General features: G+C 45.3%; 1 long non-coding RNA gene across 3 annotated transcripts; it reads left to right on the top strand.

Moving 5' to 3' along the window:
- Positions 1–2579: 2579 nt before the first annotated feature.
- LOC113597720 (uncharacterized) lies at positions 2580–20338 on the top strand. Of its 3 annotated transcripts, none has more exons than XR_008290069.1 (5): positions 2580–2694; positions 4381–4551; positions 6467–6584; positions 11666–11850; positions 20207–20338. It is a non-coding gene; the product is annotated as an uncharacterized LOC113597720 (long non-coding RNA). The 3 variants fall into 3 exon arrangements; XR_008290068.1 differs by lacking the exon at positions 2580–2694 and adding an exon at positions 2940–2984; XR_003418498.2 differs by lacking the exons at positions 2580–2694; positions 11666–11850 and adding an exon at positions 2940–2984.
- The last annotated feature ends 1942 nt before the right edge of the window (positions 20339–22280 follow it).

Raw genomic sequence — 22280 nt, forward strand, 5'->3', positions numbered from 1 at the left:
CAGCCGAGGAGTTGTGACAGACCGGATGGCCTGAAAAGCCTAAAATGTGTGTCATCTGGCCCTCTATGGAAAAAGTTGGGCAACCCTTGTATTATAGCATCAATGACATATTTACGCTCAAAAGAGAGCATGTTTAATTTTTTTTCATTTTTATTTTTGAGAGAGAGAGAGAGAGACAGGGTGTGAATCCAAAGCCGGCTCCAGGCTCTGAGCTGTCAGCACAGAACCCGACGCGGGGCTCAAACCCACGGATTGTGAGATCATGACCTGAGCCGAAGTCAGACGCCCAACCGACTGAGCCACCCAGGCGCCCCATGGTTACTTTTGGGCGATAGAAGGGTGAATTTACATACTCCCTAGAGAGCTACTTGTAAGAGGAGATCAGCATTTGGAAGAGATCCCTGGTGGTTTTTCTCTGTTCTCTTTAGGACTGGAATAGATGGGCTGCATTTGACTGAGCTATTTCATAAAATTCTAGACATATACAGAAAGGAGGAACACCGAGGTCAGGGTCTTTCCAAATTTAAATACATCGAATGTCACCGGCACCAACGAAAACCCAATTATTCTTAGGAACTTGCCACGTTAAAACAAAAACAAAAACAAAACAAACCAGCGCAGCCTCTTTGGCTCCCATAGCCCAGGATGCATGCTAGGTTGTGTGTTATCTGAGCACCGGAGGACGTGGCCCGAGAGAAAATGGAGCATGCGCGGGAAAATAGATCGTCGAGTTTCCCGGTTACGGCTTTCTTATTTTAGACAACTCAAGTGTAAATGCAATCCTGACCTTTAAACATCCACCCGTTGATATATGAAAAATATATGATACAAGCAATAAACAACCGGCCAAGCATTCTATTTCTAACGTAGTCTGCTGCTGTCTTACAGCATGCTGATTTGCTAAATATAATTTGTAGCGTTGCCATTGGGCAGAAAGCCGCTGCCCACAAAGCGGGCTCTCTGAGTAAAAGTGTCCCGTAAAATATCTTTAATAGAAAAACAATGCATTTTAAAACATTTCACTTGCTGTACGCATGAATGACCCCGAGGATAAAAATAACTCGCATGTGGATGCAATATATAAATCAGGAGATAATATGGGACGCTACTAGCTAGTTTTTTTAGAATATTCTCATGCTGGAATATTGTGATGTCTCTGTAGGACCCAGTCACTGCAGGGGCAAAGCAAGCGACCGGGAAACAAGAAAGAGAAGCCGTGGGTCGTTCATGGGAAGGTTTACGCACACGGGACTTCGAAGAAAGCGCTTCTAGAGAGTATTTCTTCTGCCGCAGACAGTGGGATCGATTGCAGAGAAGGCCCCAAACTCCTCCCATCTCTGTACGGTCTCTCTCTACAGCAGTTAACTTCGCTGCTTCTCCCAGCAAGAGAGTTTCCCACCCCCTCAATCTGGACTTGGCTGAAGGAAGGTAGCGGATATGACACCAACGGAATCTTCAAGAGCCTCCGGCCTCCCTCTGGAGTCCGCCCTCTCTGGGTGCTTTTTGCAAATCTGAGCCCGCCGTGCTCAGAAGCCTAGGCTAGCCCGCTGGACTTGATGGGGCAGACAAATCATCCCAGCTGTGGCCCTGAGGCCAGCCACCCTGCCAACTGGCAGACACGGGAGTGAGACCACCTTAGGCAGGCCAGGGCGCAAGAACCTCTCTGCTGATCCACAGAATCAGAATTAATAAATGCTTATTATTTTAAGCCGCCACATTTGAGAGTGGCTTGTATGCAGCACGAGCTAGAGTAGGTGCCCGGGGGGTGGGCCCCGAGTGGTTCCTGCCTCGGGGAGCCAATCGCGCTGCTCTTGCCAGAATGTGCCTGACTGTGGGAGCCGTTATTTACAAGTCTGTGAAGCCTGCTGGGCAACATGCTGATTGCTGGGGCTTGTTTATGGGGTACAGGGTTGCCGTAGGTAACATGTGATCGTGCCAAGCCCTAGGGGACCTTCTTGGGCTGGCAGCCACCTCCGTGAAGCGTCTTATAAATTCTGGTTCCTTGGGGTTTCCTGCTGGCCTGCTGAAATGACTCAGGTCCTTGAAGCTGGGGAAGTTCTGGGACTTTCTCCACCAGTTAAGAGTTCCCTATACTCCACAGCCTCTGAGGGTCCTCTGACATTTCCATAGATTTCTTGGATTTGTCCTGACTCCAGTGAGAATCTTTGGGATTAGTCACAGAAGCTCCAAGGACAGCGACAAGGGCAGACATCCAGACTCTAGCTCAGAGGGCAGGAGGGTGTCAGGCTCTCTGGGGGCAAACGTCACCCCTGAAGAGGGCGTTTGGCACTCCTCAGAGGCAGGCAGGTGCATTGAGTGCCCGGGTTCCACACTGGATTTGGCCACAAACTACCTCTACATTTCTGACCATAAATGAACAAACAAACAAACAAGATGCGTCACTTTGCTGGGTTTCGGTTTCCCAAATCTATGAAGTGGGGAGAAGTGGGTTGGAGGCTATTTGCTGTCTTTGGTGGATTTCACCAACGGTCTCCGGGAGTCATCTCCCAGACTTCGCACCCTGCCCTTCTCCATCTCTTGCTTCTTTTGACTCTGCTCTGTCCTCCCCCCCCCCCCCCCCCCCCCCGCCACAATCATGACTTTCGGGATTTGGAGGGAGAAGGGAGGCTGGCCCATTTCAGGATGAGGACAGGAGCCATGCACACAGACTCTACCAGAGCTCACGTAACTGAGGTTAGTGACTTCTCTCAGGGGAACATTAGCGAGGGACTGGCAAAAACAGATGTAGTGTTGGAGGTCTGGCAGAAAAGGAAGTGTTGGAGGCGGAGGAGGGCGCCGCCCCAGAAGCAGCCTGGAAGTGTCCGATCTATTACACTCTCTTGTAAATAACCTCCTATCCACGGAGGGGCGCTCTCTCTGGCACGCTCGCTCCCGCTCCCCAAATCTCTCTCCCTCTCCTCTCTCCTGCTCCCGCTGCCGCTCCCTCCCACGCTGCCAGCTGATCGACTGTTTTGCAACACCAGGTAAGGACTTCAGCCTGTGAGTTTCCTTAATTCATTTTTCTCTGCGATTTCTGTTATCCTGACAAAGTTTTGGTTTCTACCCTCCATTCATAGACTAACCACGCTAAGTTAATATGTAGGGGTTTTCTTTTGCTTTTTAATGGGGTCAGGGCTTGAGTTTTTTCATATCCTGAAGGCTTACAAGCTAGTACCAGTTCAAAACCCGCCAGTGGCTCCCCATCAAATAAAACCCTTACTGGTTCCAGTGACCTGAACGTCGCCCTGGAACAGCCTTTCCTGCCGCCCTTACCACTCCGCTCTACCTGCGGATCCTGGTAATACACCAACACTGTTCCCCCCGCACGTTGTGAACCCAGGTTCCTCTTGTGACACACTGCTCTAGGGGGAAGCAGGACTTTTCAGATTCTCCAGGATGTTCTGACGTGTGGCCAGGGTTGAGAATAACTGAACTAGAGTTCATTTAGGCTCAAAGCGTCTCCCGTGTACATGTGGGTGTAAACCACCTGGGAATCTTGTCCCAGTGCAGGTCCTGATTCCGGAGTGGGGAGGGGCTCGGGCGTCCACAGTTCAACTCCACTCCCAGGTGATGCTCATCGCGACCCTGGGGTGAGTTTTCTAAGATCAGGGAACGCATCTCATTTCATGCCAACTGTGAAGGTTTGCCGACTGAAAGCCTTGCGAGTTGCCTCGGCCTCCAGTAGGTTCTCGTGACCTCACATAAGATGGCACGTGCCACCTAATCAAAACGTCGGGCTCTGTAACATGCATCTGGATGCTGTAACGGGACTTGACGTGGGTGACCATTTTGTCTTAAACCCTTACATTCTAGAGCCGTGACGGTTTTGTTCGGGGCCACGAAGGAAGCTTTCATCTCTCCCGCGATCATAAAATGGGCTTTTGTTCTTCAGGTTCCTCCCCATGGCTGTTATTCCCTCCTCAGCCTTGCTGGGTTTGACACGGAGTGAGGTAGGCTTCAGCCCGAGAGATTTTCTGAGGGAAAAAGTGGCAGAGTAAGAGTGCCGCTCTCCTTTCGGTAGCCAATATCCTTTGCGTGCTCATAAATAGCCCTGATTCCTGACACCCATGCTACATAGATTTCCGAGTCTGTGTTGTGTCAACATCTTGATCGAGTACCTGTATAGCGTTTTCTTCTGAATTCTTCTTTGTGCCACTTTATATATCTTCCCTGCCCGGAGCGCCCGCACCCCAAAGTCCTCCCTCAAGCACCCCACTTAGTCACCCACTAAATCCGAAACGAAGTCACCCCTGGTCTTGCCCCATCTTGCACCGGCGGAGGAGATAATCGAATTTCCGCAGCTGCAGCCTCTGTCCTCCCCAGAGTATCAGAGAATGGAATTTCTTCCTAACGAGGCTAACAGGGGTATTGTTGTTTCAGGGTTTGTTGACAGGCGGAAGATTTATCCTCTCCGCTCTCCTTCCTGACTCAGAAGAGATTGCGGACCTGGAAGCTGCAGTGCCTCTGGGTCACTTGGTAATTTAAAATTGATGACTTGGAAAGAGAATGGAGATAAAGATGCTGTCCTGGGATGTGTCCTTTTATAGAGAGGTATTGTAATTCGGGGGCATGACGTGCCCTCATGCAGTCCTTTGGAAAAAAAAAAATAGCACACAGTGGTTTATGGATGTACTCTGATCGCTGAGTTAATCAGCCCGATACGCACGGCCACCCCTTTCTGAGCGTAGAGACAAAGACGTACCACTTGGTGATTAGAACAGGGGATCGCGAGGGTGCTAATTAAAATCTTACAAGTAAAATGGTATGATTCCGTTCTGTCCCATTCAAAACCAGACATGACTACTGTGCTATTAGAAGTCAAAATAGAGGCTACCTTGGGGTGGGCGTTAAGGACTGGACGGAAACACAAGGAGTGCTTTGTGCTGTTCTGAACATGTTCTGTTTCTTGATTCCTTTACCAGTTGCACCAATCCGTACATACTTCTGATTTGTGCACTTTTCTTTGCATACCGTCCGTCATTAAAAAGCTTACCAGTAAATATCCGGCCCCCTTAACACTCTTTTTAGTCAAGTTCTCTGCTTACGAGTACATCATAAGTTGAAGAAATCACTGTCCGAAATGTATTTGGAAATCAGTGGTTTGATTAAAGGACATACGCCCCCCTCCAACCGAGTGTTCAGTTTCCCACTCAGGCTTCAGTGCCGTGTGCTTGTCAGTCCTGTGCCTGATCCTAACAGCTTGGCTTTGGTGACGCTTAACGCCAGAAAATCCGTGACTTGGATGGAGCTGCGACCTTAACGGGCTTCTTTATCTTACTAATGAGTTATATCTTAGATATGTGCTTGCGTTGAAATATGCAGCCTGCCATTTAGTTATTAGTCACTGAAACCGCCCCACATCTTGGTGACAGCACTCACTCTCAGTGCCCGCAGGACAAGACGAGGGACCCTTGTGATCAAGCCTAGTGCTTCCTGGATGCTAATTCTTTCTCCACACAATGGCGCAGGCTTTGCTTTTACCACGTTACGGAATGAATCAAAACGTTGAGACAGATGATACGGGTGCCCGCTTTACTCCCTAGGAACAAATCAGATGTAATAAATGAATCCTTGGTGTGTTTTTTTTCCCCCTCCCTGCTGTAAATTTATTTATTTAATTTCTAGGGTGGCTATATCTTCACATGGCTCACGAATCACAAAGTACAGATCGTATATAGGCAATGGTATTTCTCCCACCTCTGTTCTCTGTCAGCCAGTGTCCACGCCCCACCATCACCGTCGATAGTGTCTTTGTATCTTCCAGAGACTATTAGTGTATATTCAAATAAAATTGGAAAATATCGGTAAGAGCCTTCTGTCAGGCTTCTATGATCATTAAAAAAAAAAAAAAAAATCCCTGTTTTGGGATCTTGCTGCTCAACTTGTGATCTTCGGACCCGTAGCATCAGCATCACTTGGTCACTTGGGAATTTGCTAGAAATGCAGAATCTTAGGCCCCGGTCCAGAGCCACAAGTCAGAATCTGCATTTTGCCAAGATCTCCAGGGGATCTGTGGAGCCTGAAAGCATGAGAAACAATGCTGTGGGGGAAAGGGACCTTGGGAGTAAGGAGATCGGTGGATTACAAAGGTACCCAGCTTATCCCAAAGGAATTCTTTGTTCTTGGGAGGAAAAACTAACTCAACAGAGCCTCATTATCCTTGTCACAGTTTCATCAGAGTTTTTTTTTTTTAGGATTCTTTTTTACAAAGTTATTTATTTTGAGAGAGAGGCAGCACAAGTGGTGGAGGGGCAGAGAGCGAGGGAGAGACAGAATCTCAGGCAGGCTTGAACCCACGAACTGTGAGATCATGACCTGAGCCCAATTACGAGCCGGACCCTTAACCGACCGAGGCATCCAGGCGCCCCGCATCAGAGAGTTTTCTGCTGTGCGGGTATGAGACGATGCTCAATTGTGTTCTTCGTGTATGGTTCTCTGAATGCCTGCCCGTCTCCTCTGGCCCTAGCGTTTGAGGACTTTCACCTGTGCGTGTCTGGACCGGCATGTTGGCTGGCTGGGTGTTGAGCAACGGACGTGGCCCCCACAGGGAGTCGGTGCCGGGGCCTGCCTAACAGGAGAATTTGGTAAGTTGCTGGCTTCCTAGTCCTCTTTCCCCAAAGTCCCTATCTCGCTCCCCCAGTCCGTTGCCGGCGTCTGCTTGCCTTCAAGCCTCCGTCCAGCGTTCTCACTTGGAGGCAGCGCCAGACTGCTTTCCAGCTACCACCCTCACCATCCTTTGTCTTTGCTCCGGGCCGTTCCTTTTGGGCTCAAGGATCCTACCCACAGACCTCAGACACGTTGTCCTGTTCCAGTCTGAGGATCTGGAGCCAGTTATCAACATGAAAAACAAGGGAAAGCAATTGCTTTTAGATTCTCATTGCTTCTTCGAATAAGAACATAATGATACTGTTTGTGGCTGTCAGTGGAGGGAAGAAATTCCACGGGTTGGTTGCATCCCGCACTGACGCGTGACCTTCTTTTTTGCCGGTTAAGTCTGTTGATGGGAGACATTTTTGGTATTGGTATTGGTATATTGTGGTTTTTCCAAGAAGGGACCTAGTAAAACTTGACACACTTCCTTTCCTCTACTTTCCCAAGTTCTTTCCTGAATAGATACCAGCCAAAGAACATACCTTATACCACTCGACCATTGGCTGCTACTCTAGATTTCCTTCCCTGCAATTTACAGTCACTGGGCATCTGTCACAGTCTGATGCTGAGAATTTTGTCTAATGACCAAACCACATTTAAAAACTTTTTACTCCGGCAGGTGCGCTTAACATGCGACCTCCCCTCCTAACAGATTTTTAAGCGCGGGATACGTTATTGTTGACTTTTGGTACAGTGTTGCATAGCAGATCTGTAGAGCGTGTTCATCTTGCCTAACTGAAGCCTTATGCTTGTCAAATGAATTTTTATTATGTTATAAAACGTACGTATACGTATACATATAAAACGTATACGTACGTTTCATACGTACGTATATGTTACGATTTTTAAGTGGGATACGTTATTGTTGACTGTTGGTACAGTGTTGCATAGCAGATCTGTAGAGCATGTTCATCGTGCCTACCTGAAGCCTTATGCTTGTCAAATGAATTTTTATTACATTATAATATACGTACAAAGGTGCACATCAGTGAGATTTCAAAGCAGGTTGCTCCCACGAAACCAGCACCCAGATCAAAACAAAACAAAACAAAACAGAACATGAGCTCCCTCGTGCCTCCTGCATGGTCACCACGTGCCTCCATGGGTAACCACTGTCTTGAGTCCTAAAATCATACTAAACCGGCCTGTGTATGCTGTACGTGAATGTCATCCTGTACTGTGCTCCCTTGCGCCTGGCTTCCGTCACTAAGCATGAGGCCTGTATGACGCTCTAACTGTATTCTGTGCAAAGTTGAAGATCGTTCATTCTCGTCGCTGCATTATTTATCCATTTTCCTATTGCTGATTGTTTTGTGGTTTCCAGTTTGAGGCTATTATGACTAGCACTGTTATGAAACTTCCTATCCGTGTCTCTTCATGAAAATACATTACGTTTTTCTCTTGGGTATATACCAAAGATGGAAATTGCTGGGTGATGCTGACTTTTTAACGTATCAAGGCCGATTATCTTGTACGCGTGAGTGCCAAAGAAGCGAGGTATGTGATTAGACGGGTACGCATGCATTCAGACACCTAAGTACAAGAATTGGAGCTGGAATCTCCACCGCACCCCCCCCCCCCCCCGGCCTTGTGAAAAAGGATCTTTTTGCCTACCAGCAATTTCTGAGCTCCTGCCTTATTCCAGCTTTCCAAGGATGCAGTGTTGATTGCTTTAGTTTATTTTATGATTTTAATGAGATCACCCCCTGCGCCAATAGCTTTTCCAAGCATGACACATCCTGGCTCCATAGCGAGAACCGAGTCAACTCTCAGCTGTGTGCCAGCAGCAGCTAAAAAATGGCTCTTCCTGATTTTCTGCCGTAGGATCTCCATCCTTGAGGGTGAATAGTAGAGGCAGGACACGCCATGAGCAGAGGAGGTGGTCGTCTGCATGCTGTCACTGGAAGCTCTGCCTGGCCCTTAAATAGCGCTGCCATAAGCACCCTCTTCCTAGAGGGCGTGGGACCCCCACCGCCCACGCTAGCATTTTAGGTTAGACCACGGAGGCAGGGGAGATGCTGCTGGAAGGCTACTGCTGAAATGTATGTGCTTCCTGCAGAGAGAAGAAGGGTCTTTGTCTGTCTCCCAGGGGGGTTAATAACTCATAAACTTGGCAGTCGGGAGAACTCAGTGCGTGTGGCACAGGAAAGAGGGTTTTAATGGAGGTGACAAGGCTAGGAGGTGAAACAGTGGGGACTTGAGGGGGAGGAACAGAGTCTTAGGGCAGAGTAAGGAGAGCCCGGGCCTGGAGGGGATTCCTGGCAAGACCCTACGGACCACCTAGAAGGCAGGGCTGGGGTTAAGAGAACACCCAAGAACAAAATGTCTGCTGAGAAATCACTCGGATCTTTAATGGTCTGTACTTTCGATTCTCTGACTTCATCTGTTGAATAACACAGTATTTTGATTCTTACACTTAAAAATCTTTACTGTTTGTACTTTCTTTATTATGCTGATCTTATTTGGTATATTTTAGTCATTTCTTGTGGGAGAGGGTAATGGGGCTATAATTTGATAACGTCTCAGCTCCAGGCTGTTCAAGACTTTTTTTCTGTCAAATGTGTAATATTTTCTCTTTATTTATGAATATACACACACACACACACACACACACACACAATACATACTATATATATGTATATATATATATATATAGTGTTGGATATCATTAAATTCCATCATAATGGTGATTTTGAGGGAGAGGAGGCATGTTCTTAGAGATTCACCCACATTGAACAGACTTCAAGAACCTTTATTGTTTTTCTGATTATAAAATAAGGCATACTCCTAGGAAATTCAAATTTTACAGAAGTGAAGAAAATAGGAACCCAAAACCCTGGATATCTTGAGTGTATGTTAAAGGTATAGCGGGACTCAGGGATATCTGTTGCTCATATTTTTTTATAGTAAGGGCATACTTTTAAAGAAGTATTCTGACTACTTCTCATACAACAGGATTAAATGCATATATTAAATACATTCCTTATAACAAATGTCCGATTGGCCGTGGGATGTGATGGCCCTTCTGGGAAACACAGCAGAGCCTGACTTTTTCCTTTGCCTCTTCCTGCCCCCTTCTCTGTCTTCCACTGAAATTTAGGAAGCAACGAGAGTAACTATATAACAAGGCAACTCCCTGTATTCAAAAGGAATTTTTAAAAACCTAAGAAATGTATAAAAATTGCCACAAAAGATTATATAAGAATGTTCATAAGTCTTCCTCATCTTAGCCAAAACCTGGCGATGATCCAAATTTCCATCGGTGGGATAATGAATAAACAGATTGTGGTGTATCTGTGGTGTATCATTTGACATTATCAGCAGTGAAAAGGAATAAGCTACTGATCAGGCAACATTAGGAATGATTCTCAAGAGTGTTTTGTTGACAACAAAACTAAACAACAGAATGGGAGAAGATATTTGCAAATGGCATATCAGATAAAGGGTTGGTATCCAAAATCTATGAAGAACTTATCAAACTCAACACCCAAAAAACAAATAATCCAGTGAATAAATTGGCAAAAGACATGAACAGACACTTTTCCAAAGAAAACATCCAGATGGCCAACCGACACATGAAAAGATGCTCAACACCATGCATCATCAGGGAAATACAAATCAAAACCACAATGAGATACCACCTCCCGCCGGTCAGAATGGCTAAAATGAACAACTCAGGAAACAACGGATGTTGGTGAGGATGCAGAAAGAGGGGACCCCATTGCTGGTGGGAATGCAAACTAGTGCAGCCACTTTGGAAAACAGTATGGAGGTTCCTCAAAAAATTAAAAATAGAGCTATCCTATGACCCAGCAATTGTACTACTAGATGTTTATCCAAAAGATGCAAAACATGCTGACTTGAAGGGGCACATGCACCCCAGTGTTTATAGCAGCACTATCAATGATAGCCAAATTATGGAAACAGCCAGATGTCCATCAACTGAAGATAAAGAAGATATGGTGGATATACAATGGAATATTACTCAGCCATCAAAAAGAATGAAATCTTGCCATTTGCAGCAACGTGGAGGGAACTAGAGCGTATTATGCTAAGCGAAATAAGTCAGTCAGACAAAGACAAATGTCATGATCTCACTCACACGTGGAATTTAAGAAACAAAACGGGCACACAGGGAGAGGAAAAATAAGATAAAAACAGAGAGGGAGGCAACCGTAAGAGACTCTTAAATACAGAAAACAAACTGAGGGTTGCTGGAAGGGAGGGCGGTGGGGTGATGGGCTAAATGGGTGATAGGCATTCAGGAGGCTACTTGTTGGCATGAGCACTGGGTGTCATATGTAAATGGCAAATCACTAAGTTCTCCTGAAATTAAAAAAAAAAAAAGAATGTGTCTTTGAGCAAAAGAAACCAGAATCAAGAGTACCTAGTATATATGATTCAATTTATGTGCAGTTCTGAAACAGTTGAACCTAATCCGTGGTGACAGAAATCGGAACAGTTGTTGGCTGGGATGGGGACTGGGTTGGGGGAGGTCATGGGCAGGGACTGGCTACAAGGGGCACAAGGGACTTTTGGGGATAATGGAAAGGTTCCATATCTTAAATGAGGCGGTGTGTTCACAGGCATATACATTTGTCACAATTCACCATTGTGTCTTATTATGATCTGTCCTCTGTGTTGCATAGAAATTCTATTCCAGCAAAAACAATCTTTTAGTAACAATTTTAATGTTTGTTTATCTTTGAGAGAGACAGACAGAGTGAGTGGGAGAGGGGCGCAGAGAGAGAGAGAGAGAGAGAGAGAGAGAGAGAGAATCTGAAGCAGGCTCCAGGCTCTGAGCTGTCAGCACAGAGCCCGAGGCGGGGCTTGAACTCATGAGCCGTGAGCTCATTGCCTGAGCTGAAGTCGGATCCCCAACTGACTGAGCCACCCAGGTGCCCCAGCAAAAGTAATTTTAAAAGAATCCCGTAGTAAGCGAGAGAGGGCATGTAGCACGTGGCGCCATTGTCCCACCGACACACCTCTTACTGCTCCTTCCCTTCTGTCCCAGGCCTTCCGCGATACCAGGGACACGCTGAATGCCCACTGAAGGACTTCCCATGAGTTACCATTCCTGGGGCCACCATCAAGCCCTGGGGGACAAGAGCCCGTGGATAAATACTCCAGCTTGTCAGGTGGACGATTCTGGAAGGTCTTCTATGGGCCGTTTGGTGGTCTTCATGGAATCGAGTCACTGTAAGCTGCGTAAACACCTTTACAGCGGCCAGTTCTCCTTCCCTCTCGCACTATCCCTTAACTTTCTCTCCTCCGTTTTGGGATCCACTCCCAAACAAATGACCTGCATCCCTACCTCAAGTTCTGTCGTCAGAGGAACCCAAACTGTATAGGGTGGGAACTGCTCTGGTTCCTGCTCCAGTATTCCCATGCTTCCTTATTCCTTTCTTTCTCCCCTCTCCTCTCATTCTCTAAGACTGTGTTTTAGGGAAAATAGAGGGGAAAGAAGATGCATTAGAGGGAGGGTTAGTAAGAGAAATATATGTATATTGCCCATGAAAGCACCGTAATCTAATGGCAGAACATTTTCATCGCCTCTGAAGAAAACCTTGTGCCCACGGGAAGTCACTTCCCACCCCCCACTTGCCCCTGGCTCCTTCACTCTCCAGCCTCTGGCACTTACTAATCAGCTTTGTCTCTCCGTGGTCTGCCCATTCTGGACATTTCGTATAAATGTGTTTAGTCAGGAGGTATAAACAACCCAAGACCATCAAGAGATGATTGGATAAATGAAATGTAGTATATACGTACCACACAGTATTATCCAGTCACGAAAAGCACTGAAGCTCTGACACGTGCTACAACGTGGCCCTTGAAAATATTATAATAAATGAAAAAAAAAACAAAAACAACCCCTCAGTCATAAAAGACCACATCTTGTACTATTCTATTTGTAGGAGATGCCCATTTACGTGGATTGGTCCTACCTTTTGGCTAGTGTGAATAGCGTTGCCCGAACCTTCAAGTACCAGTTTTTGTTTGGACCCCCGTTGTTAGTTCTTTGGAGGTGTATACCTAGATGTGGCTTTGTTGGGTCATTTGACACTTCTGTGTTCAGTTTTGCAAGGAACCACCAGACTTTTCCGTAGTGGCTGTGCCATTTTATATTCCCACTGGTAATATATGAGCATTTCAATTCATACATTGCCTTTTTTTTTAACCTATTCCCCAAGCTTTCCCTCAACGTTTATGGGAAATACACATATAATCATCCCTCATTTACTTCTCGTAAAGTTGTAGATTTCTCTTACTAATCTTCCTCGAATGTACCTCCCTCCACCTCTAATTTTCCTAAAATGTGGTCCTTCGTACTGACAGAATTCCATTGGGAGGATTTCAAGCCCTGAAAGAAGTAAGACAGAGGTCATGGTCTCTTTTCTCCCGGAATATTCTTTGGTCCCTGAGGACATTTACCCCCCTCCTGCCCAGAACCAGCTCTGTGTCGTAGCGAGTACTGGGAGACAGAGCTTTCGGCAGGACCTAAAATGATAACGGTAATTACCCCTTGATAGAGAAACTTCACCTGGCTTTTCCCCCCCTCCTCTCTCCTTCTCCCTCCCTCAGAATATTTTGTATAACTTTTTATGTCATACTATAAGAATGTATTGTTTGTAACTAGAAAACAATCGAAGGAGAAGAAATGTGAGGCTTAAAAAAAAAAAAATGTCCCCAACGATGTCTCAGTATTTAAACATGCAACACCAGTTATGTTAACTTAAGGTTGCTTTTCAAATTCCCTGTAATTCACAACATGCTAAGTTGACGTTGGACCCCCTCCCTCTGAATTGGAAGAAAGTCTCAGTTCTTTTAGCAAATACTTCTAAGAATCTCTTGGGATGCTCGTGATGAATGGTGTACAATTGTGAATATACTAAGAACCACTGAATTAGTGCATTTAAATCAGTGAAATTTCTAGTATGTAAGTCATCTGTCAGCAAAGCTGTTAAAAAAAAAAAAAATTAGTCCTGGCCCAGGGAAGGGAATCAGTACTAATTTTAGCAAACAGTGTTCTTCCATTTTAAATTTGGTTGGTAAAATTCCAAGGATCATAAACAATGGAGAGAGAATTAGACACCTGTACTCATGTACTCTTTTCCCCAGATGTCCTCTTTTCTGCACTCATTCATTAGTTAAATTATTTAACAAATATTTAAGTATTAATTAGTACTGTGTGCATCTAGATCAGTTGTTAATTCAGAAAGAGAAACAAATTTCTTTAAAACAACACCCAAACCGGGACTATATGGAAAGGGGCCCTCTGACTTGAGAGCCTTGTGAGCCTGTGCTTTTGGTGGACAGATTTGGACTGTGGCCCCCTCTAGCCCCCTTCCTTTCAATGAGGGACAGGGACATAGAAACTCGCCTGATGCATCAGGATGGTCCCTAATCAAGGCTCATGTATTGGTGATAGTTTCTCTATTCTTTTTCTTTCTTTTGTCTCTATTCTCGATGCTGTGGAATCAGGGGCTGGGGTCGGGGTCGGGGTGGGGGTGGGGGACAGCTGACCCGAAAGGGATGGTCCCTCCCAGGGTTGGCTAATTCCTGGAGAAAACAGACAGTTCGACCTGGAGTGTGCCTTTCATATGCAAACGAACAAACCCAGACCCCATACCTCCTCCGCCTCTTCCATCTGGCTCTTCCATTCCAGGCTGATATTCCCAGGTCCTAATCACCCCGGGGCCCAATCAGACAACTCAGGGCAGCCCCAGACCACACTGCAGAGATTATCCAAACTAGGCAACCCTAAACCTGTTTATCCTGTCCTTGCAGTGAAAACCACAGTAAAGGCTTCTACCCACATTGTCTCTCTACTCTTTCTGCCTCCTGATCCACGCTGTCCTCTGTGTCTGTGTGACCCTGCGCGGTGTGGCGTGCCCCTTCTTTCCGGGATCTCTGAGTAACAAACTCTCTTTTCAATGGTAACATCTTTTGATCGGTTGGCTTCGTCATATATTACTTGAGTAAGAAAAACCTTACCTTTTAAAACAGCTGGCCGTATTTAAGGCTAAGTCTTCAAAGAGCAAGAGAACCAGGCGTTGATATGGGTGGCTCCGTTCTGCCCTGGGCCTAAGTATTAGAGGGGAAGATTTGTTCTGCACATAAAATACAGTGACTATCAGGATAGATTCAGAGATGCTGATAAGCATCCCTTTAGACTGTAAGAAGTATTTGGTGTGTGTGTGTGTGTGTGTGTGTGTGTGTGTGTGTGTGTGTATAGGCCTTGATTCAATTTCAGTAGGTCAAGACTCCAACATCAATTTAACATGTCATGAATTACAGGGAATTTGATAAGCAACCTTAAGTTTGCATAATTTAATAGAGTTGCATGTTCAAATATTGAGACACCACTGGGGGGATTTTTTTTCAAAAGCGCTCACATTCTTTTCTCCTTTGATTTATCGTTTTCTAGTTATAAATAATACATTCCTACAGTAAAAAGAAAAATAGAAAGCTACACAGAATTTTCTGAGGGAGAAAGAGAAAGGAAGAGATTGAAATAAGAAGAAAAAAAAAAACGGGCACAATTTCTCTACCAAAAAGTAACTACCGATATCCCTTTAGGTCCTGGTAAAGGCACTATCTCCCAGTACTCAGTACGGCATAGAGCTGGTTCTGGGCAGGAGGTGGGCAAATGTCCTCAGGGACCAAAGAACCTTCTGGGAGAAAAGAGACTGTGACTTCTGTCTTATTTCTTCCATGGTTTGAAATAGTCCCCGTGGAGGTTTGTCAGTGGGAGGGACATGGAAATCCCCAAAGGGACCATCACAGAGACGAACCCTTGATGGGTGATTGGGGTCCAGTACCAGGCCCTACATCTGGGCGGATGGGAGGTTGTCTCGGACACAGTGTGTGTGATCCAGCTCCGACAGCTTCCCTTACGTAGAAAAGGGGCTTTAGGGACAGTAACGGAGTGTGTGAATGTAAACTTGGTTAGAGCTCAATAACTAACTCGAGTGGTATTGCGTTTCCTTGAGAACCGGCTGTGGCTGGCAGAGATCTGGACGAGGGTGAGGGTCCCAGGTTCCCACTGGCACCTTATGGGGACCACAAAGGCAAGAAACAGAGGCTTACTAGGGGTCGAACAGAACATATCTAACTTTTGTGCCAAATCTGAATGTGTCCTATGCCTTTATTTATTTAACCCTTATACTTTAACACTCACAATACAATGAGAGGGTTGCAGTAAAGAAATCACTCCCATTTACAGAGGAGCAGGTGACGCACAGAGCATTGAAATATTTCACAGCGCTCCTGAAGGGCTGTGCTAAACTGTATTCTTCATCGGACATAATCACTTTCCTCTCCACACACCTCCTTCTTGCTCTCTTGACTGGGGACTTGACCCCTGTCCTTCAGTCACCTGTTCTCGCAACACGGACTACCCCAGAAGTTAGTGGCTTAAGACACGACTTGATTAGTCCTCATGATTCTGTGGTTTTGCTGGCGCTCAGCTGGAGTTTCCTCTGCTGGTCTCGCTTAGGGTCTCTTCATGTACCCACCTCAGCTGGGATCCAGCTGAGGCCAGGATGGTCTCTTGTCCTTCAGGACTCCCCTTCACATGGATTCTATTCACTCTGTTGTCCAGTCTGGATTTTCTTCCAACTTGTGCCCTAGGACACAGGAAGTTGAAGCTGCCAGCCTTCTTAAGAGCTGGGCTTAAAAAATCCTCAAGGGATGGGCATGCAGGCTTGTGCAGCCACTCTGGAAAACAGTATGGAGGTTCCTCGAAAAATTAAAAATAGAACTACCCTACGACCCAGCAGTTGCACTACTAGGCATTTATCCAAGGGATACAGGTGTGCTGTTTTGAAGGGACACGTGCACCCCCATGTTTATAGCAGCACTATCCACAATAGCCGAAGTATGGAAAGAGCCCAAATGTCCATCGATGGATGAATGGGTAAAGAAGATGTGGTATGTATACACAATGGAGTATTACTCGGCAATGAAAAAGAATGAAATCTTGCCATTTGCAGCTACATGGATGGAACTGGAGGGTACTATGCTAAGTGAAATTAGTCAGTGAGAGAAAGACAAAAATCCTATGACTTCACTCATATGAGGACTTTAAGAGACAAAACAGATGAACATAAGGGAAGGGAAACAAAAATAATATAAAAAATAGGGAGGGGGACAAAACATAAGAGACTCATAAATACGGAGAACAAACAGAGGGTTCCTGGAGGGGGGTGTGGGGGGGGGCGGGCTAAATGGGTAAGGGACATTAAGGGATCTACTCCTGAAATCATTGTTGCACCATATGCTAACTAATTTGGATGTAAATTAAAAAAAATAGAATTAAAAATAATACTAAAGTAAAAAAAAAAATCCTCAAGTGACCCTTACTGCCACATTCTGTTGGTCCAAGCAAGTTCACAAGGCCAGTCCAGATTCAAGAGGATGGGAAACAGGCCCCACTTTTTGATGGACATAGCAGCATATACATACAGAAAAGGAAGGAATTGCTGGTAGAAACCATACCACGTGACTTACTTTATTTAGTAAAAAAAATATGAGTGGATGTGACATCCAAGCAGAAGCTTTAAGAGTGTTTGCAGAGTACAGTCTCTGCTGTCTTCCGCTAGAACATGTATTTCTCAAATCAAGATCCCTCCTTCAGTCAAGAAGGCACATGGTACAGAGCCTATCACGACCCAGAGTCAGGATCATACTCAAGGCAGCTTACCTATGGCTACCTACACGTCGGATGAAGGAGAAATATGTATTTGTTGCTGTAATCAACATTTGTTTGTTACGCAGCGTAACCCAGTGGTAACTGACTAGTACACACGTAGAGCTGGGATTTGAACTCAGGCAGCATAGTTTGGGAATCCAGACTCTCAGCCAGCACCCTCTCCACTTGACGTGGATTCAGTGATAATCCAAGTTCAACTTTGGATTAAGGAGGCCTTGGATGTTCTGAGGCAAACGGAAACCGTTGGGGAGGTGCTGAGAGACGTGGTGCAAATGTGAGGAGGTATGGGCTACAGGAAGAAAGTGAACTGTTAGAAGGATATATGATCAAATTTGTATCAGAAGCTGGACAAGTGGGCCATTCTCCTTATTCAACTACTATGTGCAACCCAGCTCGTGCCTCAGCTGTACCTTAGCTCCCGTCCTAATTAAAGGAAGCTTTTACTTTTATTGTTTAGCATTTTTAAAAACCTGAAAAACAGAACCAGGTTACCTTGTATGGGGGAGACATACTCCCTCTGGAGTCAGCATTGCAAACATCTTCACTGATGTTAAAGCCCGAGACAGAACTGTTAAAAATGTCATTGTATTTTATGTATTATTTTTTATGATTATTTTCTTTTTAGAGAGAGAGAGAACCTGAGCCGGGGAGAGAGGCAGAGGGACAGAGAGCATCTCAAGGAGGCTCCACGCCGAGTGTGGAGCCTGATGGGGGGCTCGATCCCAGGACCTTGGGATCCTGACCTGAGCTGACATCAAGACTCAGATACTCAATTGGCTGAGCCATCCTGGTGCTCCTAAAAATTTCATTTTAAGTGCTGAGAGTTTTCTCTATACCAGTGCAATGGTCACCTCTCAGGTCTCATGTTACCCGACCTGTGAGCATTATGAGACAGAGCCGAATACCCCTCATCCATTAATTGCACTTCCTCCATGTGGCTTCTGAAACCCTGCGTCCTTGGGGTTCCTCCTCCTGCCCTGGTTGTTTTTTCTCAGTATCTTTTGCCAGGTCCTCCTTTCCCGAGCTGCATTTTCATTCGTTATCTTTGTCTACGCCCGCTTCTTTGGTGAACTCATTTGATTTTGAAATAGTTGACATTCTGTCCGTGTACCAATGACCCCAAATTTACCTGCAGCCCAGACCCCTCTCCTCAACTCGAGGCATGCTCATGTGACTGCTTATTTGACATCTCCATTTGGACGTCAGACCTCTCAAAGTCACCATTCCGAATGGAACTCCTGGTTTCCTCCCGCTCTACTGCTGGTGTTTCCATCTCAGTTGATGGCAACTCCATCCTTTGGGGAGTTACTTAGCCCCAGGTCTTTGGAGCCATCTATATTCTTCCTTTTTACCCTCCGTTTTCAGTCCATCAGGAAATTATGTTGATTCTACCTTCCACATATATTCACAATCCCCTTCCTTCTCATTACCTTCCCATAACCACGATGCTCTGAGCCCCAATCGCCTCTCACCTGGTTCATTGCCATTGCCTCCCTATGGGTGTTCTTGCCTCTACCTTCACTCCCTTGCAGTCACTGTCAACAGAGTCAACAGACTGATACTTTGAGACGTAAGATCACGGCACTTCTCTGCTTCAGTGGCTTTTCATTTCATATTAATATAAAGCCACAGCCCTTAATTTAACTTGCAAGGCTCTAGATACGATCTGTCTCCCGTCAGACAGAGAGCACTTCGTCTTGTACCCTGAGTGCAGGCATCGATCCGGACACATAGGAGGTATATAAATATGTACTGAATGGATAAATGAATGAAACTAGTTATAGGAGAAGCCTTCAGTCCCCCAGCGAAAGGTCAGATATGTTTGTTCAGAATAGAGGTGTTGTGTTTTGATCGTTCAAGTCAGAAGTCTAGCGAGGTGTGTTCCTGTTTTTCACAAAAGCTGGTAAGACAGTACAGATGGAGAGGAGTTTAGCCTACCTCACCAAATTCTTTCTTTTCTTCTGCTTCCAGGACTGGGTTGGATGAATTCAGCAGCCCTCAGCTACACTGTCATGGCCCATGGCCACATCTGGCTTCTCTGAGCTCACACAGCTGTTCGGTCAACTCCCTGTGGGTTTATGTCCCCTCCTCTTCTAGGAAACTGCACTGCCTATTGGCAATTAGCCCTAATGAAGCAGCAGGAGTTTCCTGAGGGGAATGCATTGCTGACAAGTATAATTACTATTAGCAGCTGTGGGGCCTCTGGCTCCGTGAAAGGAGCCCATCCACCTGTCAGAGCGGGCAGCAGGACTGCTAAAGCCACACCTAGCAGTCAGTTCATGTCTCTAAGCCAGGCCAACTCTGTGCCGAAAACAAGAGACTGGCGTTTGGAAACCACTTGAGAGCACTTACTTCAAATGTTCAAGTTTCTGCAGCCCAGCTGCCCGGGTTGTGGAGCCGTAGCAAATCACCAATTCACATCTCTCCGTTCAGTGCGATCCTTGCCTCTTCCAAGCATCCACAACGCCTGCCTACCCTTAGAAGGCAGTGGGGACCCCTCACAGGGATGCAGGAATGTCTAATTGTGTTTATTTTGGTCAACAAAGAAAGGAGACAGGTTTTGCTAATAACTGACTGACCCTCGTTTCTTTCGTGGGTCAGTGTATGAGACCTTCTCCATTGAGGAGGGTTTATGGTGGCGCCCTTTTGGTGCTGTGTTTCTATGGAACTAAATGCGATTGCCGATTCTTTTCTGCTTCTGAAAGATGGAATCTAACTGTACTCCCACTTGAATCCAAGCTTAGTGACTTACTCGACCAACAGTGTATGATAGAAGTGACTCTGTGCCAGGTGTGGGGCCAGCGTACGAAGAGACTAAGCGCTTCCGCATTGCACTTTTAGAACCTTGGGCAACCATGCCGTGAGGAAGCGCAAGCTATGCGAATGGACAGGCCGTGTGGGGAGATGGCTGGTGGCCCCGGTGGTCCGTCGCGCAGTCAACTCATCCTAGATGACGTCCCAAGCATCATGAAGCAGAGATGAGTTGTTCTCACTGTGCCTTGTCCAAATTGCTGACTGACAAAGTGTTAATACTGAATAATACTGAATTATTGTTTTAAGCTCCTGTACTCGGGCATAGTTGTACAGCAGTAGTTAGTAGAAACAATGACCAGTTTTCGTAATTGAGAGGATTTCGTGCTTGAGAGGATTTAGAGATTGTATTAAGAAGTTTAAACTCCTGAGACACTGATAGGGACCTCAAGAGATTCTTACAAAGAATCCTCAGATGGATGAAAACACCAAGACTAATACAAGTAAACTTAGGAGCTGACCGTCCTCCTCGTTCGAACTAGGTTTTCATCACCCATATTGTGAGGTAAAAAGGTGACACTTTTATGAAACCTAACAAGTAGTTATCCCCAAATCTGAGATTATTAGAGAAGACCATTTGAAAAATTAATAGACACCCGCTATCGTTAACAATATACGTCACCCTGAGTATATACGAGTCTTCAGAAATTAGCTAACGTGAAGCTATCATGATTAGCAAGACATTAAAAGCCAAGTGTTCAGAACATGAAACCAAACTACAGTTCACTAGAAGTATATTTTTGATACCATTAGTTAAAAGAATGTTTATTTTACCCCGCCCTTTAAAATTGTCTGTTTATATATGTTTTGTAATTTCTACATAGTGTGAACCATAGCATACACGTAAACTACGCATGTAACGGTGTAAAATGTATATGTGCAATTTAAATAATAATAATCAAGCGCGCATTCCTGGACCTACCACCCAGCTTCAAAAATAGAACATCACCACCACCTTAGAAGCCCCCTTAGAAGGTCATGTTGCTCACCTTCCACGTGAACAGCAGCCTGGATTTGAGATTGCCAATCAGCTCATTTGCTTCAGGGGTTTTCTTAACTCGGTGTGAATATATCTGTTAATGATACACTGCTTAGTCTTCCCCGGTTAGACCAGTAGACAATTGGATTTAAGCTGGATGGATTCTGTAGTGACCTGGCCTTTTCGCTGAACTTTGTGTCTCTGAGTCTCATTCACGTTGACGCGTGCGGCTGTAGTTCATTCGCGTCCACTGTTGCAGCTCATTCCAGGGGATGAATGTCTCAGTCTGATGATCTTGTTACTTGTGATGGAGAGTTGGTTATTTTCAGCATTTTGTTGTCAGGGTGAAGACTGCTGTAAGCATTCTTTCTATACCTCCTCGCACATGTGCAAGAAGTTCTCTAGCTTACATATCTACAAGTGGGAACTACTGGGTCATAGATATGTACGTGTTCAACTTCGCTTTTCTAAAACCGATGAGCTTCTAGCAATAGCGGCTGAAAGCGCGGGTTGTTTTACATTTTTTGTCCACCCTTGTTATTACCTGACTTCAATCTTGCCATTCTAGCCTGTGCAAAATGGTATTTTGTAGAGTCCATTTGTGTTTCCCTGAATGATTAGTGATTTTAGCATCTTTGCGTGTTATGGCCATTTTTATTTCCTCTTTGGTGAGACGTCCACATCCATTTGTCAGGAGCACCCTGTCTTAAATATTACAGCCATTAAATAAGACTTGATGGCTCCTAGGGTATGTCTTTCCACCTTATTTTTCTTTTTCAGGAGTGCTGTGGTTATTGTTGGTCCTATTCTCTTCTATGTAATTTTAGAATCAGCTTGTCAAATTCCACCCTAACCCCACTGAGCCTTTGATTAAAAGAGCATTGACTGTATGGATTCGCCTGGGAAGAGTTGACATCTTTACAATGCTGAATCTTCCAAAACAAGAATTTGCTCTGTTTCTCCATTTATTTAAGTCATCTTTGTCTTCCTATCTAGGATTCTAATTTTCCCATAAGGAACATACTCATCTGTTGCTAGATTTATTCCTGGAAACATTTGTCTATACTGCTCATTTTAAATGGCAATTTTTTTAAAAAATTGTATTTTCTAAGTACTTTTTTCCTG

The sequence above is a fragment of the Acinonyx jubatus genome, chromosome X (genome assembly GCF_027475565.1).
Source record: "Acinonyx jubatus isolate Ajub_Pintada_27869175 chromosome X, VMU_Ajub_asm_v1.0, whole genome shotgun sequence".
In the NCBI taxonomy this organism is placed as follows: Eukaryota; Metazoa; Chordata; class Mammalia; order Carnivora; family Felidae; genus Acinonyx; species Acinonyx jubatus.